Source organism: Rhinatrema bivittatum, chromosome 11, assembly GCF_901001135.1.
Source record: "Rhinatrema bivittatum chromosome 11, aRhiBiv1.1, whole genome shotgun sequence".
NCBI classification, from domain to species: Eukaryota; Metazoa; Chordata; class Amphibia; order Gymnophiona; family Rhinatrematidae; genus Rhinatrema; species Rhinatrema bivittatum.
Window position 1 is genome coordinate 82197037 of NC_042625.1, and position 20732 is coordinate 82217768.

Sequence of the window (20732 nt, forward strand, 5' to 3'; positions counted from 1 at the left end):
TGCTCCCCTTATAGCTCCTGAAGAGTGAACATGGATGTTGATGCTCAGGCTGTTCTTTTCTTGCTCAGCTCAGGACTAACTTTGTGGCTGCTGTGGGTGCTTCAGCACCACCAATATTGCCCTCCTGAGTTCCTGTGGACGGGGGAGCTGAGAGTTTCATGCAGCAGGGCTGCAGGCAAGGGCTTATCTTCCTGCTACTGCTCCCTTCTCAGCCGGTAGCCCATTGGCTGCCCTGTGAATGCCTGACCAATGGGCTACAGGGGAAGACTGAGTGCACCAGGGTGATGGTGACTCCACCCTCAGAGTTCCAAGTCATAGTCAGTGAACCTGGGAGATGTAGTTCTTTCATACTTCAGTTTGGCTCTATGACTTGTATATTGTCGAATGGCTCCAGTCTGGGACAAGGGGGCTACCTCATCACAATTTTTAGAAAGAGATAAGAGTCACTGTGGTAAATTAATTTTGCCAGCATCATCAAATGGGTTAGAAGTAATTTGTATTTGAAGCACAGATATATAGCAAGACAAAATCTCTGATACACTCAGTCCTGAGAAAGTACTGAGTGCAGATCATGATTTTGTTGGTGATTACAGAGAATATTAGTAAGTATTGATTTGCTGGGAAATGTTGTGATTTAAGGCTTGGAAGAAAGAGAAATTGTGGGGTAAACTTATAATCTGCATATTTTTAATTTAATAGCATACACTAGGTTAACTTTCCTTGAGTGTGCTTGATTTAGAAAAAAGAGGTTAAATTCCACTGTGTGGGTGATTTAAAAAAAAAAAGAAAGCTAGGTTAATTTTCAAAGTGTAATTGATTTAAAAAAAAAAAAAAAAGGGTCCCTTGTTTTGAGAATATGTGCGAGAACTATAATATTGATCTGAATTGATATTCACAAAAGTACTTTTAGAAAGGGACACTAAGAGAGAGGGGTCACTATGGCAAACTAATAACAGCATGAATCAAAGTAGTTGTTAGAAGCAATTTGCCTTTCGAGCAGAGATAGATTGCAAAGCAAAAGATCAGTGACTCTCAATCCCAAGGGAGTACCGAGTACAAAAGGTGATTTTGCTGGTGACTGTATTGCGTTGCTGGGAAATGTTGTGATTTAAATCATGGGGAAAAGAGATTGTGTGGCAAATTGATATTCTTTGTGTGTATGATTTAAAAATGAAAGCTAGGTTAATTTTCAGCATGCGTTTGATTTAATATTGATCTGAATTGATATTCACAAAAGTACTTTTAGAACAAACAAAAACAAACTTAGATTAACTTTCAGCGTGTGATGTAAAAAAGAAAGCTAACTTTACTTTCAGAGGGATGGGGTCTGGGTTGCCTTCCAGTTGAAGACAAAAAAATCAACAATAACCTCAGGAACATCCCTAGTATTCTCACTCTGCAAAGATTTTGTTAGTTGAGGATAAAAAGGAGCTGAGTTTGCCAGGACAGCAGGACAAGTCTTTTCTTTTAGAATTTTAATTTTTAGTTTTTTTTCTGGGAGTCCTCAAGACTCTGTACTGTGAATTATTGGCATCTTTCAGTTTTTCTATATAACAATCAAAATAATTATCCTATTGAGACAGAGGAATTTTACTGCCTTTCATCTTGAAGATTCGACAGAGATGGACAGTTTTGTCTAAATCAAAAGTTCCTATGTCGATTCCATTCCTCTAAAAACTATGAGATTTTTTTCTGAGCATAATATGCAGAAAGATAACAGGCAGGTAGGTGTCTCTTTGGCGGGCATGACAATCCTTTTGTTTCTCCAACCCCATTCCCTCCATTTACCCAGAACTTTCAGAATGGAAAGTTTATTTTCAAAGGCAGATGGGACTTCCAGGGAGCAAGACAGTCAGAAGCAATAGAGCTGCAGCTGATGCTCCCATCAAGACTGATACACCCCACAAATGTCTGGGAAGATGGACCCCACAGACATGTCCCTCGCAACTGTGCAGGGATTTGGGAAAAAGGTAGAAAGTTATTTGCTTTGGTCCTCATAGCTAATGCTATGCACACATTCACTTTCAAAACGTGGCACTAGGACAAGTCTTGGGGCAACTGTGCACAATTTCAGGGTCCATTTACCAAAGACATTGGGGCCACTGTGCACAGTTTCAGGGTCCATTTCCAAAGACACTGGGGCCACTGTGCACAGTTTCAGGGTCCATTTACCAAAGACATCGGGGCCACTGTGCACAGTTTCAGGGTCCATACTCTCAGTTCACACCAAATCCAGTTCACACCAAATCTCAGTTCACACCAAATCTCAGTTCACACCAAATCCAGAAGTCCAAGTGATTCTCCTCTTCTGGGACAAGATACTACAACTCCACAAATATAACTGTATTAGAATTGTCCTATTCTTGTGGCCATGGGTCCAAGCTCTTAGCAGCTTGCTGACAAGTATCTCAGTACAATTCTCATGCCCTCCCTTCCTCTGCCCCTGCTAGGCTGGGTCAGAGAAGTCTGCCAACACTTAGTCCTACGCGCCAAGGGAGAGGGCAAGAACAATCGAAGAATGCATTACAAAAAAGGAAAAGAAATAAATCCAGTTCCTACAAAACAATACTCCCACCTGGGAACTGGGGTATGTAGCTCTCTCCCCTCACTCCCCCATAAGTTGCATGTTAGGCCATAATCCCAGTGATGTTTGTAGCCCTTGATACTCTCAGTGATGTTTTTAGCCCTTGACCCAAACAAAAAAATTAAAAAATGGAGGAACTGGAGGAAAAGTGGTCACTTAAGGCTTGCAAGAAAGAGAGATTGTGGGGAAATTGATATTCTGTTTGTGTTGGGTTTAAAAAAGTTAGGATAATCATCAGTTTATATTTGATTTAAAGAAGAAGGCTAGGTTATTTTTCAGTGTGTGTTTGATTTTAAAAACTAAACCTAGGTTACATTTTAGAATGTGGGATTTAGAAAAAGAAAGCTATGTAAATTTTATGTATATTTGATTTAGAAAAGAAAACTAGGTTTACTTTCAACGTGTGGTGTAAAATAGAAAACTAAATTAACTTTCAGTGAGTCTTTCATTAAAAAAAAAAAAAGACGGTGTGGATGAAGAGAGCCTTGCGCTGTGTTAGGGTCAGTTTTTTGTGTAAAGAGTCAGTAAGTGACGTGGCTCGCAGTCCTTTGGGGAGCCTGAGCGACAGAGTTTTGGGGTTTGAATGGTGTTGCAAAGGGATTGGTTGGACTTCCTGCTGTAGTGAAACAGACCCAGGATTATTATAATTTGGGGGACAGGTTCTGGATCACCTACTAGCGAACAAAATCCTCAGGAGTATCCTCGTCTCCTCACTCTGCTGAGATATTGTTAGATGGGGATAAAAAAGAGCTGAGCTTACTAGAGCTCAGGGTGCAGGGATGGCAGGACAACTCTTCTAGATTTCTAATTTCAGGCTTTGGTTCTTCCTCTGAGTCTTTCAGATCCCGTACTGGTGTTTTTTGATTGTTTCTGCAATCCAATCAATATAATTACCCCTTCGAGTCTGCAGAATTTTCTGCTTTTTGACTCAAGCGTTCCGTGGAGATAGATAATTTTGGCTCAACCGAAAAACCCTTTGACTGGAATGGGAGCATTTACTAAATGCATGGAATCTTCCCGAGTCCTTGTATTTTGTAAACAACCTATTCGTATTTTACCCTTTCTACTCCATCTCTTCTCCAAACGGAAGAGCCCTAACCTCTCTTGCTTTTGCCTTTATCATTTTGGTCACTCTGTACCTTTTCCAGTTCAGCTGTACCATTTTTGAGATGTAGCAACCAGAACTGTAGAAGACAATATTCTAGGTGCGGTTATGACATTCTCCATTCCTTTCCTAATAATACCCAACATTCTTGTTGCTTGTATGACTGCTTCAGCACACGGAGGCAAGGATTTCAAAGTATTGTCCACGATGATGCCCAGATCCATTCCTGGATGGTAACTCCCGATATGGAATCTACCATCGTGGATTACTTTTCTCTATGTGCATCACTCTATGCCCCCTCCTTCCCTATCTCCTTCATTATGGGGCCTATCAGTAGTCGTGGTAGGAAAACATACGTCAGCTTCTCTCCTGGCCACCTCTGTATTAACGCATCTATTCCCTTACGGCCATACTCTCTGTATCGACTGTAAAACCTTTTTGTGGTATTCTTGTGGGTCGCCATTAAATTCATCTGTTTTTCCCTGCTTCTGCACTATTTGCTGGTAAGCCCACTGGCTCAGCTCCCATTCTCCTGGGTTCATAGTGCTTCTGCTTAGAAAATCTGCCTGAACATTTTCCCATCCCGCAATGTGCCATGTGAAAAGCTGAAGCAGATTTCTCTCTGCCCATGCAAAAAAGTAAATCTGTTTCCTCTGAAATTCTTCAACTCCAAATTTCACCTTGTTTATGTACGCCACTCTGGGACACTGTCACTCAGGACTCTCACTGCCTTCCCTATGATTTGATACTGGAAATGAAGCAACACCATTCTTATTGCTCTTGTTTCTAACCAGTTTATGGACCATAAACGTTTTGTCCTAGTGTCCATCATTCATACAATCAATATAAATCACAATAAAATCATAAAATTCAATCGCATAAAATAATGTCATAAAGTAATCCTTCACAATCCTACTACCCTCTCCAACAAAAGCAAATAAAAACCCAATAAAAAATTTCATTCTTTTCCCTTCCTTCTTTAACCTCCTAAAATTCCTCCCCACAAGTCAAAACAGCCACTTCAAATCTAAATCCTATTAAATCTCTCTACTAAAATTGATTGCTTTAAAAAGCCAAGTTTTGATAAGTTTCCTGAACTTCTCATAATTATGTTCTTCCCAAATAAAAAAAAAGCCAGGCCCAGCATGACCAGGTGTGCACACCATGCATTTGCATGGGGCAGCAGACATGGGAGGGCGGCGGCAGCAGGAGAGGCTGCAGGGCCACTGGCAGAGCTCAACATGCTGGCAGTGGCAGTAGGAGAGACTGTGGGGCTGTCGGCTGAGATCAACTCGCCAGCAGCTGAAAATGAGAAACGTTTGCAGAGAGGCAGGCCGCCGGTGGAACCCAACCCACTGGCTGCCAAGAATGAAGAAAGGCTGCGGCTGTTTCCACAGCTTTATGATTCCCGCCCCCTTCGTAAAACAGTGGGGCCAAAAAAGAATAGCCCATGGGGCCATGGTGGAGCTTATCCCACCATGGCCTGAACTTAAGGGAGAAAAAAGCTGGTGGGGCTGTGGTGGAGCTCATCTCACCGTGGCCTGGAGAAAGAAAGCCATGTGTGTGTACCTGTATGCTGTGTTTCTGTGCATGTCTCTGTGTGAGGGCTTGTGTCTGTGTTTGTGTCAGAGCTTGTGTTAATGTGAATGTGGGTGTCTGTGTCAGAGCTTGTGCGCATGTGTGTGTCTGTGTGAGAGTTTGAATGTCTATGTGAGAGCTTTGTGTATTTCAGAGCTTGTGTGCATGTATATGATTTTGTGTCTGTGTGAGAGCCTGAGTGCATATGTATGTATTGTGTCTGTGTCAGAGCTTGAGATTATGTCTGTGTCAGAGCTTGTGTTCATGTGTATGTGTTTCTGTGTGAGAACCTGTGTGCAAGTGCCTGTATGCATATGTATGTGTGAGTGTGTGTGCCTGTGAGAATCTATATATCACATATAGGTTCTCATAGGCATGCTCACACAGACACCTGGGGCGGATTTTAAAAGGGTTACGTGCGTAATATACATATACTACTCTGAACAATTTTGTGTCATCTGGAAATTTGATTATCTCACTCGTTGTATTTCTTTCCAGATCATTTATTTATTTATTTCTTTAAAAACCCTAACCCTATTTAAAAACTTTTCTATACCGTCACTAAGTTATATACCATCGCAACGGTTTACAAATAGGCACATAGACTAAGGTAAGTTAAATGTAGGTTATCGTACATTCTAACAGGTGCCAATAAAGTTCGGTTACAATTTCATAAATAAAATCATTATTTGAGTATTGTTGGTCAAGTCCAGGTATGTTATTGAGTTACTATCTCTTTGAGATATTACTTCTTAAATGTAGGATTGAGTAAATTAATTCTCATCTGCATTACCCTGTACTTTCTTTCTCTACCCTCCAGACTCTTTAGTGAAGGCTTTTTTAAAGAGTCATGTTTTTAAATTTTTCTTAAAAGTTTTGAGATTATTCTGTAATCTGAGTTCAGGGGGCATCGTTGCCGCACGTATCTTATAAAATCCGGGGTCGGCACGTGCTCGAGGCAGGCGTAACTCATGCGGGCCGGCTGCCGGCGCACCAGGTTCCGGTCCGGAGGCCATAGCCACGCCCCCGGAATGTCCCTGGGCCAGAACCATGCCCACTGCCATGCCCCCGGAACACCCCCGGATGAAGCGCCGCCACGACACGCCTCCCCTGACATGCCTCCGATATGCCCCCCCCCAGGAAAGCCCCGGGACTTACGCGCGTCCCGGGGCTTGCGCGCACAGGGGGGGTTTGGAGTAGGTTTTCGGGGGGTTACACGCGTACGTTACGCGTGTAACCCTTTGAAAATCTACCCCAGAGTGTATAAGTAAGAGAGAAAGTATGTATGTCTGTGTGTGATTGAGAGTCAGTGTAGGTGAGAGAGTACATGAGTATGTGATTGAGAGCATGTGTGAAAGTGAAAGAAAGAGAAAGCATGTGTGTGTGCGAATGAGTCTATGCGTGTGAGAGAGACAGCATGTATGTAAGTGTGTAATTGAAAGCCCATATGTGTGTAAGTGTGAAAAGACAGCATATGTGTAAATGTGTGATTAACAGCAAGCATAATTTTAATTATAATTTTTTTATGTATTTTAGACTACTGAATAAGGTATTAGCCTATTATTTTTTTTATTAATTTTATTTGATTTACTGACTTTGTGTATTATCTTGGATTTATGTAAACCGTTGTGATGGAATATTCTAAACGATGGTATATAAAACTTTGTAAATATATAAGTGAGAGAGAAAAAACATGTATATGTGCATTATTGAGAACCTATGTAAGTGAAAAAGAAAAAGCATGTGTATATGTATGTGACTGAGAGCCTATGTAAATGAGTGAGAGCATGTGTGTGACAGAGAGAGGAGAAAGCTGCAAGCAAACCATCCCTCCTCCTGCAAATTCAAAACAATCTCAGGGCACCTGGATATCAAACGTTCCCAGGTATGCAGAGCAAAGCATTTTTTATCCTTATTTTTCATTACTGGGTCTTTGTGTCTGCTATTTTGAAATATTGTATTGGTATCTAGAAATATTTATATGAATTTTTAATTATTGGATATTCCATTCATCAGCTATTTGAAATCTGTTCTTTGTTAGTATGGTTTTACTGTTATTGATTTTATATTTCTTGATTTGTTTTGAGAACTGGTGAAGTTTCTCTTTTTTCCTTTGTTTCACTGCATAGAGTCTCTCTGACTTGTTGCAGTTTCCAGTTCAGTTTTTGTCTGTGTTTCTAGTTATGCTTTATGGTCTCTTTATGATTTGTTAAGTGAGGGTTTGCATGTGTGACTGAGGTGAGGTTTTCTGCTGGTGTGTAGTTTCTGTGTAGGGCTCTAGAGCAGCCTGGCTTGTTCCATTTTCCTAATAGGAGGTGGATTGGTGTCTTAAGGCCTGGTGTAATATTTTCAGTGTTGCCTTTTCTTAGGTAAGGTGGTTACTGTTTGAGTGCTGGAAGTTGGTGTTTTGGTATGGGATGTTCACTATTTATGCAATTTCTGTTCAGAGTACTTGTTTTTCCCTTGTATCATTCTTAGCAATAAAAATAATACTGGACCTTTATTTTTTTATTTCCACTGTGAATTGTAATGAGCAGAGTGTCACACATGTGAGCATGGTCTGCCAGGTGTGTCACGATGGGACAATGGTTGAGAACCAATGTGTTAGAGAGCTTGTGTGTGTATATGTAGAGAATGTGAGAGAGAGCTTGTGTGTGGGGGGGGGGGGGGGGGGAGGAGAGCATATGAGAGTGAGAGCTTGTATGTGTGTGAGAGAGAGTGAGAACTTGGGGGGAGGAGAGCATATGAGAGTGAGAGCTTGTGTGTGTGTATGAAGGAGTCTGTGAGAGAAATAATGAGCTTCTGTGTGTATGGGAGGAAGGGTAAAAGACAGTAGGAGAAGAAACAGAACAAGAAGAGAGACTCTAAAAAGAAATTAGGAAATGACCAACAAGTGAAAAGTGGGAAAAAAAGAGTCTGGGACCAACTGATTAGAGAAACTTATCATTAAAATCATCCATTGTACCTGAAGACTGGAGGATAGCAAATGTAACCCCAATATTTAAAAAGGGCTCCAGGGGCGATCCAGGAAACTACAGACTGGTTAGCCTGACTTCAGTGCCAGGAAAAATAGTGGAAAGTGTTCTAAACATCAAAATCACAGAGCATATAGAAAGACATGGTTTAATGGAACAAAGTCAGCATGGCTTTACCCAGGGCAAGTCTTGCCTCACAAATCTGCTTCACTTTTTTGAAGGAGTTAATAAACATGTGGATAAAGGTGAACCGGTAGATGTAGTATACTTGGATTTTCAGAAGGCGTTTGACAAAGTTCCTCATGAGAGGCTTCTAGGAAAAGTAAAAAGTCATGGGATAGGTGGCGATGTCCTTTCGTGGATTGCAAACTGGCTAAAAGACAGGAAACAGAGAGTAGGATTAAATGGGCAATTTTCTCAGTGGAAGGGATTGGACAGTGGAGTGCCTCAGGGATCTGTATTGGGACCCTTACTGTTCAATATATTTATAAATGATCTGGAAAGAAATACAACGAGTGAGATAATCAGATTTGCAGATGACACAAAATTGTTCAGAGTAGTTAAATCACAAGCAGATTGTGATAAATTGCAGGAAGACCTTGTGAGACCGGAAAATTGGGCATCCAAATAGCAGATGAAATTTAATGTGGATAAGTGCAAGGTGATGCATATAGGAAAAAATAACCCATGCTATAATTACACAATGTTGGGTTCCATATTAGGTGCTACAACCCAAGAAAGAGATCTAGGTGTCATAGTGGATAACACATTGAAATTGTCGGTACAGTGTGCTGCGGCAGTCAAAAAAGCAAACAGAATGTTGGGAATTATTAGAAAAGGAATGGTGAATAAAACGGAAAATGTCATAATGCCTCTGTTTCGCTCCATGGTGAGACCGCACCTTGAATACTGTGTACAAATCTGGTCGCTGCATCTCAAAAAAGATATAATTGCGATGGAGAAGGTACAGAGAAGGGCTACCAAAATGATAAGGGGAATGGAACAACTCCCCTATGAGGAAAGACTAAAGAGGTTAGGACTTTTCAGCTTGGAGAAGAGACGACTGAGGGGGGATATGATAGAGGTGTTTAAAATCATGAGAGGTCTAGAACGGGTAGATGTGAATCGGTTATTTACTCTTTCGGATAGTAGAAAGACTAGGGGGCACTCCATGAAGTTAGCATGGGGCACATTTAAAACTAATCGGAGAAAGTTCTTTTTTACTCAACGCACAATTAAACTCTGGAATTTGTTGCCAGAGAATGTGGTTAGTGCAGTTAGTATAGCTGTGTTTAAAAAAGGATTGGATAAGTTCTTGGAGGAGAAGTCCATTACCTGCTATTAAGTTCACTTAGAGAATAGTCACTGCCATTAGCAATGGTTACATGGAATAGACTTAGTTTTTGGGTACTTGCCAGGTTCTTATGGCCTGGATTGGCCACTGTTGGAAACAGGATGCTGGGTTTGATGGACCCTTGGTCTGACCCAGTATGGCATTTTCTTATGTTCTTATGACCAGACAAGAGAGATTTTAGCAATTTGAATATGCCATCTTTGGGAGTGTGCACTTCTTATAGTTTTGTATTTTGCTCTTTCTTCAGTATTCCACTGTTCAGTCTAGTTTCTCAGGCTTTCTATTTTGGTTTTGTCTGCTTGTTTCTGTTTCTAATTTGTAGTCTCATTTTTATATTAGGTAAGGGTCGGTCTCTGTTTTGCCTGTGTGTGTGTGTGACTGAAGTGCAGTATTTCTACTCTCATGTAGTTTCTCTGTAGTAGTCCAGTTTCTTCTGTTATTTTAGTAGGTGATGTATTAATGTTCTAGGGCCTGGTGTAGTATTTGCACTGCTGCCTTTTCATAAGGTTACTGTTATTTGAGTCCTGAGAGTCAGTGCTGTATGATATGGCAAGGTTCTAGATGTCTCTTTTTTTATGCACGAGTTTGTGTTACTTCACAAAATAGCAGTGGAGTGATATTTTTTGCTGAGGTGACTCCAGAATTTGAATATTTTTTTTATGTTGGTCCAGTAAAGGTCCAGTAATGTGAATTGTCCTAGCTCTGCTCTGCACCTTTTCTGATAATTAATGCTATTTTATTGCAGTTATGATGATGATATCTGGCTTTCTGCAAAGAGGATTCATGAAATAATACATTGATTTTTGTTTTATTACATGATTGATTGGATCTGTTTGTTTTTCTTTTCACATGATATACTTGTGCATTTATAAACTGCAATAAATATAAAATAAATTAATACAGATTAATAAGGAATATTCAATGCTGGTAAGTGCTTGAAATAATTGAGGTAAAATGTTTTAAAGTTTCACGCATGATGCATAATGGCTGTTGCAAACTACTTAGAAAGCCATTGTAGGGTGCAGTATAAGGCAGTATTTATCAATAAGAATACAACCAGTAGGTTTCAGACCTGCACGCCTACAGCCCACCCATGTTAACCTTGTGCCCACCCAAAATATCAGTTCTGGCTATGCCACTGGTTTTGTGTAACCGATGTAGTGTTCAGTCCCCTGCCCTCTCTCCTCCCTGGGACTCCTACAGTCCTCAGTCTAAATATGTGTGTTGTTCACTACAGCCCAAATTTTAAAAAGACTGCACACGTAAAATCCGGGGGATATGCACGTGGTCAGGGTGTGCGCGTGCCGAGCCCATTTTAGAAACAGCCCGGCCACGCGCAGATCTCCCAGTATGGGCAGAAGTGCCGGGCCAGCAAAAAGGGCTGAGCTGGGGGCTGGGCAGGGAGGAGCAGGGTGGGGGCCGACCAGGACAGCGGCCATTAGGCCCTGTTCTGGGGAAGCGCGCGAAGTTGCTTCTGCTCCAAAAGAGCAGTAAGTATGAAAACAAACAAAAAAAAAATGGAGCTAGCTAGGTAGGGGTTAGGGGTTGGGGAGGAGAGGGGACAAGGTAGGAAGGGTAGTTAGGAGGATGAGGACGTTCCCTCCCAGCCCGCTCCAATTATGGGAACTGGGGAAGGCCCTGTTATATTGCTGCCCGCCGATATTAAAATCATCCACGCATGTGTGCACGGGATTTGTATTTTATAACGTGCGCGCAGCGCCGCACCCAAGTTATAAAATCGGCGCGTTCGTGTGCGCACGCTGGGTTTTGAAAGCGACCCCCTATGCACGCCCTTTTACCCACAGCCAGGTTGGGAAATTTATAAAGCCCTGATTTTCTGCAGGTAAAAGGTTTCTTTATCGGTGGAAAAGGCTTTGAATATCCCTTCTGCTTTTCAGACTACTGAGACTTGGGTGACTGAAGGCACACCCGGTTCATCCTCCTGAAGAAACATTTTATTTTCTAATGTGCATCATTACCATTCCTGCCAGAGGGGGAAAGGAAAACATTTTGCTCGGCGCTTGGAGAGGGAAATTATTATCGACTGCCTCATTAGCGCCTTCCCGTTTAACACAAGAGAACCGAGTCTTTCTTTAATAAGTTGCTACCTTTCACTCCTTCACAATTCCCTGAGGAACATGAATCATTTTATAAATTTATTATTCATTATTCTTGACTGCAAAGCTAAGCTAATGAACTTCTTACTTTTTGCTAAGGCCAGCATCGCACATTTGTCGGTGTGCACCATTCACCTAAAAATAAAGTACAAGTTAGAGTAGGTATGCCCGGAAGGGCAATAATCCTGAGTGTGGTACATTTCTTTTTTTTTACACTTCTCCAAAGTGTCCTTTTATGTTCAACCTTTAATGTTTCCTGATACTGTGCTCTCTGATTGGTAGAGTCACCTACCTAGAGACGAGAATGGATGCCACAGCAAACAGCTATATGGGAGAGTCAGGCAAATATATTCTATGTTATTGTGAAGGTCCCACAGTTACTATGCACTCTGCAGTGCCACGGTTTATTTTTACAACTAGGGTTCTCTGGATTTGAAATACAGCTTTCTGGCTCTAAACCAAAGGTTACTTTCGCTGAGCTAGTAGAAGAACCTATCTACTTTAGCTGAATTGCTCATATCTATCCCCTTATTATGCCACCTTGTCATGTACCCTCTTGCTCAAGTGGGAAACAATTTCCCTGGTAATCCTTTTGTGATATATTTGGGCTTGGACACAGGATCCCACTTCTGCCACCAAATCTGAAAGTTGGAGGGTATCAGAAATCATCTCGCCGTGTCTTTTTCTTTTACTTTCTGCCTCTCTTCCTCTCTGAGCATCCCTTCTGAGTAGTCCTCTCACATCTCATCTTCCTGGTCTGGATCGAGTCATGGTCTCTCTTTCTTTCCTCTGCTTGCTAATGTTCTTTATCCTTTTTAAAATGTACTTGCCTAGGCCTTTGTGATCTTCACACTGTTTGTTCTGCATCTCCCTCTTCTGTGTGCAGGGCCTTTCATCTTGTAGGCCTTTCGAGTGTGGTCATTTGGTGCGGAGTTGGCACTTCCCTTCCTCCAAGCCCTCACCCAGAGCCGCCCTTCTTTTCTTCTTCCTTTTTTTATTTGCTACATTATTTAAACTTCCATGTTCCTGGGTTGCATATACTCTGCTCTTGGCACATACTATATCTTCCATCCTAGTTATCCTGAGTTTGGAAATATTAGTGAATGTGAATAGACAGAAAATAAGCATCTAGGGAGGAATTTGAGACTGAAGCTTCTCTGCTGCCCAGAATTATTATTTCATTTATATTCCTCAATTTCTATAAGGCTCAAAGCAGCATGCATTATCTGCCTCATTAGAATATGCATGAGGTACATTATTCCTTTTTGGACATGCAGAAAATTTGGCCACCTCATCCATCACCAGCAAGCAATGGTCACAGAGGATCTGAATGTTCAGACCATAGTAGAGCTCACAGTTTACCAGATAACGTCTTGACTCCTAGGAAAAATTACATCAGCAGGAGTACGATTGATAGCCCTGACCAAATTGGGCAAGTGAGCTGTCTTCTAGGAGCCCCTTTTCACCTTTCACCTTTTCTACTCTATACAGGGAATCTTCTGTGGATTCACTAAAAATCTATTTTGGTTTTCTATGGCTTGGTGGATTTCCTCAGGTCCACTTCAGATTTCTTTGGATTTTACTAATATCCTTGTGGAGAGGAGGGGAATGGACAGGATTTTTTTGTTGCCCATGAATCATTGGCTCAGGTACAAAACTTAGATTGTAAGCTCTCTGGGGATAGGGAAATACCTACAGTACCTGAATGTAAACCAATGTGATATGATTGAATGTTGGTATATAAATAGCAAACAAGTCTGGATGCTGATAAAGTGCACTGAAAATATATGTTCTGGGTTTTAAAGAAGTTTGGATTTGATGGGGAATTTGATAAGTGGTTAAGACTACTTTATATTAACGCCAGTGCTAGACTAACAATTAATGGATGGATTTCTGCTGCCTTTGCATTGAAAGAAGGTATTTGCCAAAGATGTCCGCTCTCTTGTATGTATTGCCAATAGAGCCTTTAGCTTTCAAACTACAAGCTAGCTCTAATATCAAAGGCTTTTCCCTTGGCTGGTTGGAGCAGGAGATCTTTCTGCAGACAATGTCGTTTTATTTCTTACTACTCATATAGACTCTTTGCTATATATAATGCAACTGTATCAAGATTTTGGCTTTTTAGGAGGTCTTTCTATTAATTACCATAAATCTAAATCACTAGCATTAGATCCATCTACCCAAGCTAGTTGGCTGGGAATTTTTTCCTTTTTGTTGGGTTATTACGTGTTTTACCTATTTAGGCTTCAAGTTCTCTAGTACTGTTAGGAACCGGTATAAGCTGAATATAACCCCCTTAATATTAGATGGATTTGTCGCTATCCTTATGTAGGAGAGTGGCTCTGTTTAAGCTGTTATACAGGCTCCAGCTGATATCTTGTTGGCTTTCCTGCAAGGATGTGTTACACTTGCAGGCTTTATTTAGAAGGCGTATTAGTTACCAGACTTTAGAAAATAATCGTCCCCTGGGTGGCATTAAATCTACCCAATTTTAGATTTTACAATTTTGCTTGTCAGTTTCGATTTGCTTGGGGATGGGAGATGAAGTTTCAATATTGTATGCTGGGGATTGGTTGAATGTGTATTATGCCCGCTTTCCCCATGGGGTGCTTTCCGTTTGGTGGAGTCTGAAACCTCTCAAATACTGAAATCCTATCCCCTCTTTGTCATAAAACATGCCTGTCTACAAATTAAGCCCTGGTCTTACCTTTTTTCCCTCTCCTGCAGTAAATCCAGTTCCCGCTTCTCTCATCTTCCTAGTGCTTCACTTCCCTCCGTTCCTTACCCCAACCCACCTCTCATTCCACACACCCCCTCCCCTCCCCTCCATTTCTGGCTTTCCAGAGCTCTTGTCTCTCCCTCCCCATTCCTCTTCCCACCTTTAAGTATCTACCCTTCTCAAGTTGCTTCTCCGTCACTCATTTGTCTCTCCCCTACCTTTTCTACTTTTTTCTCCCTCCTTTCCCAATATAGGAACAACATATTTTTACATTTAAACATCACTGGAAATGCAGCGCAGAAAGAAGGTTACATATCCACCAACAAAAATGATCTTCTAAGCCACCTGTCTTTATTTGTCTATTTCTAGACACTTTCCCAGACTTTAAAAGGTTGTCCAGAGCAGCTGTCATCATTTTTCAATCTTGATTATAATTTCACGATAACGATAGCTTTAGGCCATTAGCATGGAGGACAAGGAAAGGGAAGATGGCACCAAGAAACAAGTGAGTGGCTATTCTGAGCTGATGAGCAAATACCGCGTCTCTAGTGAAGGAAAAGAGAAACTCTTGAGTTCTTTGGAAAGTGCTTATTATTATAAGTGTTAATTAGAGGCAAATCAATCAGCTCCTCGGGCCAAAGGGTTGCTGAGGGACTGTCAAGCTTCACAGGGAATGAAAAGGGAGGTATTAATGGAGAAAACAAAAATCATCTGATGGAACGTAATAAACAAATATTCTAAACAAAAGGAAATCTACTTTGCAAATGACTCCTCCATCAGAGCAGGGAGAGGCTCCTGGGAGCGCTAAGGATAAATGACAGCACCCAAACCGCTTTGAAAGACTCTCCGGAGCTGGCTGCGAGCAAGGGGAAACTCTTTTATCATTTAAGATTCAATTACCAACTGGCAGGAGAGATTCGGTGTAGCACAAAGCTGCAATTTGACAAGCCATTAGCCGGGCTTTGACAAGTCAGTCACTTCTGCTTTAGAGAAACTTGGCGGCTGACAAGTTATTACAAGAAATAAACAGCTGTATTCTCCTCCTTCAGAAAGGAGGGCACCTCAGCATTCCGCGTGCTCTCCCCCCTCCCCTCCGCAGTTCTTCGGAAAGCTGCGGCCAGCTTGACCTGGGCCCCTCCCCCCTCCCCTCTGCCAGATGTGCGCCCGCTCTCCGATGGGAGCAGCTGCTTTACAAAAGCCGGCGGCGTTGGACCCTCCTAGGGCCGCCTTTGGCAGTCTCTCGGTCTGTTCTCTGCTCCGGGGAGCCTTTCGTACCTGAATGCGACTTGCTTCTCGGCCGCGATAAAGGAGCAGAACAAAGCAAGATATTGCACCGTAAAAAAGGGCACATGGGAGGAAACGCACAGCCTGCTGGCTGCAGAATTAATGGGAATCGGCAGGGAAGGGAAATGAAAGAGATTGAAGAGATTTTACTAAGTTGCCAAGAAGTGTGTACATATACTGCATCCCCAGGGTGAACAAATGTGAGAAAAGAAGGGTAAATTCTAGGACAGCACTGGAAGAGAAGGGTATTTACAGTGATAAAAGTGGAAGGGACAGAGGAAGTCTTACAAAGCCTATAGCCAGAAGTGTAAGAGACCAACCAGAGGAGTCAAAATTACTAATGAATGAGGCAGGGCTAAAGATAGCAAAACCAACCGCAGAAGCTTCTTCCAGTAAACTAGGAGCAGAGGGATGATTAGAGATGCTAAATACAGTAAGGTTTTACTAAGGTGGCAGACATTCTTAATGCCTCTTTTCCTTCTGCACATAAAGGCTACTACAAACAAGTACCCCATGAAGGGGAGGCACATTATAGGTGAGAAATATTCAGGACAGAAGATGGGGTATCAATTGCAAAGAGGTAAGTAGCACTGTAAAAAATATAACCCTGGAATATCATTTTAAGTGAATGAAAGCCAGTTTCTCTCTGGCCGCAGAACAGCCAGCCCCCTTGTCCTCTAGCGGAGGGCCCCACTCTGAAACAGAAGGGAGAGATCAAGCAGGAGGTGTACAGATGGCTGAAAAGCTCAAATAGTGGCCAATGAATAATAATCTTGTGATATTTCATCCCAAAACATCAAGCTGGACTGCACTAGTTATTTGTGGTTCGCTGCAGCAGCCGATTCCTACCTAACCAATTCAGGTTCAGATTGGACTGATCCAGCTCACTGTGGTGCCAAGGCCAGGGAGGATGAAGATAGAGCAGTGCCACGTGATTAGGTTCCTCTCTAGGTTATACATAGCAGGACACCAAAAAGACTTCACACGCTAGCCCAAAAAGTACTTCACTTCCACTTTCCAAGGGGGATCTCCATTGCAAAGCTTCCCTGAAGAAGCATGAAGTACAAGTAGTGTGGCCAACTGGCTCCTTTTCTGCTGGTGAGGATGTTCCAGTCCTTATTCTACCCCCTTGCATGCAAGGGCTTGTAGTTTTGGTTTTCTTATTGCTTTTCTCTAAGAGGGACTACATGTCCTTGCAACAGCTGTACCACTGTGTATCTTAGCCAAGTTAAAGTTAACTGGATAAGTTTATGTAGCTAACTGCATGTGGAAAATTAAGGAGTTATTTAGTTAACGTAAAGAACTTTGTAACATGATAGAAATTAGTGGAACAAAGATAATAACTTATATACAGGCCAATACAGCACACCATTAGCCCCCGTCTGGACGCACGTTTTCAACGCGCTAATATTACCCCTTATACAGTAAGGGATAATAGCGCCAGGAAAATGTGTGTTCAACCTGTCAAAAACTAATAGCGCCCGCAACATGCAAATGCATGTTGATGAGCCTATTGGTTATTCCTGCGCCATACAGAAAGTAAAATGTGCAGCCTCCGACTTAATATCGTAGCGATATTAAGTTGGAGGCTGCTGTTGATGTGGTTAGCACAGATATTTGAAGCCTCAACAGATGGGGAAAAAAAACAAACATGAGGGAGTAACCAGAGAAAAAATTGGGACAAAGGTCAGGAAAATTAGCATAAAAAGATCAAAGTCAGACTGGTTAGATCAGAGAAAGAGCAGCTCAGAGGAAAGGTTTGTCAGACATTTCAGTGACCCATGACCTGTTCCTCATCTCCAGTGCTGTGTTTCCAATTTTCCAACAATATCTAAGACTCACACTGGAAACTGTGAGGGGAAATATCTTTGTACATAATCTTAATGCAAAATCTAATTTTGTATGCTTTCATTGCTTATTCACAGAACTATAAATAAAGCTCTATAATTATAAATAAATGTGTTGTGCATTCTGTGACATAATAACCACCATTCAGCCTACCCACCACACTAAAGCAACCAGACAGCAGCTAAATACTGGCATCTAGGTATACAAGGCCAGCCAAGTGGCTCAGTGGCAGGGCAAGGGTGAAGATCTTGGAGGATGTGGAGAAAGCAGAAATATTTAATCATGTTTTCAACTCTATTAATAAAGCAAAAGCCAATACCAAAATACATCACAATATGTGAACTAATAAATACTGGCAGGCATAAACTAGCAGGAAAAGGTGTAGGGGATATAATGGCATTTAACAAGGCACCAGGTCCAGACTGAATTCATCCAATTGTTCTTAGAGAAATCAGTGAAGTGATTTGGTAGCACAACATCCTCCCTGGTTTGTAGAGCCAGGAGCGAAACTGTGCTCCCAGAACTATTGTTATAGTATCTCTTAGGATTCCTGTCCTATATAAACTCGTATTCTTTATCTCTATTCTCAGTCTAGAATCTAGGCCCTACCTTTATCTGGAAACAGCCAGAATGATGGGACGATTAGTAGCTATCTAACTTTAATTCCTAGATTAAAAGTATCCTGTATATTATATGTTTGGATAATGTGTATATGGACACTGAATCATGATAATAATGAAATCGTATACAATAAACCACTAACATGTGACTATGAATTAATGCTAAAATGGACTTTCACAGGGGAAGTTATTGTATTAAAGGATCTTTAGCCAAATGCATGAGGAATGGGACCGTGTAGTGAATTTTTATAAACTCTGTTCACATTTTCTGAAAAGAAGCAAAAACATTATATGTCTGCTATGGAGAATATTTGTGTGTCCCCCATCTGTTGTTCAGACTCAGCATCTTCCAAGGGCATAAAGATGGGACCAGACCTTTATGACACTATTTCATCTTCACTCCAACAGCGCATCCTCTCATGTTGATCTGATGCCATCTTTCAGACTCCACATGCTTCATTGAGTAGGAAAATCCTCTTAAACCTCATATGATTTATAAATATCTTTGCAGGTCTCTTTAATACTCCCTGATGGCTAGAATTCCCACCTTAATTTTGTCATCTTCTTTTTCTATTAATTAAATACACAAAATCCAATTTAGTGTTAATTCCTCTCATATATATGCATCCAACTTATGGCTTCAATAAACCTTCTGCTGTCATTGGAACCTGTTCCCATTTGCCAGCTCATTACCCGATCACAAATGGTATCTCTAAACCCAACCATCCATGACTATTATATTTGTATTAAACCTTTTATGAATTTCTAACATATTATCTGATACTGTTGGAGAGCCACAGAAGGTCTGTTTGGATTTTTTTTTTTTTGGCAATGAACACAAGATTTTTAGAGTATTTTTGTGGGAGGCTATTTTCAGTTTGTTCCATTTGAAATGAACCAAAAATGGCTTCATTTGTTACATTTTTTTGCATTTGTTAAAAACGAATGCACATCCTTATCTGTTTCTATGTATTATTTTTCCTTTTTTTTTTTAAATTCAGAATAGATGGTAAGGAGTCAATTTTCAAAAAATGCTCAGTGCTTCACATAGGTGCATACATTTTAGGTGCCCAAATTTAGGGAAGATTTTCAACTGAATCGAGGCATCTTGGTCCTAAGCAGAAACATTTCTTAAATTTAAGCACCTTTAATGTAGGCCTGCAAATCATTTGCCTAAATTTAAGAATCTACGTTAAGTGCCTAATGCTAAAATAAGTGGGTCAATTTAGACACATAACTTCCAAAACCGGGCACCTAAACCCTTTGAAAATTGACCCTGGGTTCCTTTTTGAATATGGGGTTTATATTCAAGCAAGAGCTCAAAGAGAAATGAGAGGTGTGCTTGTTTGAGCCTGTGCTTACTATAAGATCAGTTACAGGAGGATGGGCAATGGGCATATGTTTCTGATGCTTTATTATGTTTTACATAGGCTAGGTTTTACTCTGTGGATTTCTAGTCTTCTTTCAATGGAACTAAGAATGCACTTGAGTTACCAAAATTATTTTTGGTGGTTAAAAAGTGGGGGCAAACCCCAAACAGCAATTGTTGTAAAAGCACACATTCATTGAATATTTGTCCAAAAAAGGTTTTGGAACACCCCTAAAAAAAGGCATTTGAAGTGCATAGGAGAAACCACCAAAGATACTCCACTAAGGCCATCATTACTGTACATAGGGGGCACTCCATGAAGTTAGCAAGTAGCACATTTAAAACTAATTGGAGAAAATTCTTTTTCACTCAATGCACAATTAAGCTCTGGAATATGTTGCCAGAGGATGTGGTTAGTGCAGTTAGTGTAGCTGGGTTTAAAAAAGGTTTAGATAAGTTCATGGAGGAGAAGTCCATTAACTGCTATTAATCAAGTTGTCTTAGAGAATAGCCACTGCTATTACTGTCATAAGTAGCTTGGGATCTACTTAGTGTTTGCGTACTTGCAGCCTGGATTGGCCACTGTTGGAAACAGGATGCTGGGCTTGATGGACCCTTGGCTGACCCAGTATAGCAATTTCTTATGTTCTTATAACCTTGCTTAGAAAGACTTATTCATCCCAACACATATACCTGCAACAGACTCAAATATATTAACTCTGCCTGAGGAAGGAATAACTGCGCTGGAGCACTGTTGCAGTCACATAGCCTCCATTCATGTCAATAGGAGCAATTTTGATATATCAAAAGCCCTTTTCTAGCTTTGGAAAATTTTGGTCTAGAAACCCTTCTTTTACAATAACTAAAAATCCCTCTTTGGCGGCTCTACCACTGCTGACACTACAGTGGGGAACAGAGTTACCCCTGATCCCTGATGGCCATCCCTGGAGCAGCAACAGGGGCTGAATGGGAGCACAGCACTTTTCAAGCTGCAGAGGGACCCAAGCAGAAGCAGTTTGTCCTTCTTCAGTGACACCTCTAGATCGCAGGTGGACAATCCCTCCATCCTGGTGACAGAAATCCTCTTAGCGTCTGCCACTGAAGACATCATGGCACCAGGGGGTCAGCCTTGGAGCAGCAAGAGAGGATGAAAGGCAGCCTGGAGGAAGCCCCCGGGAA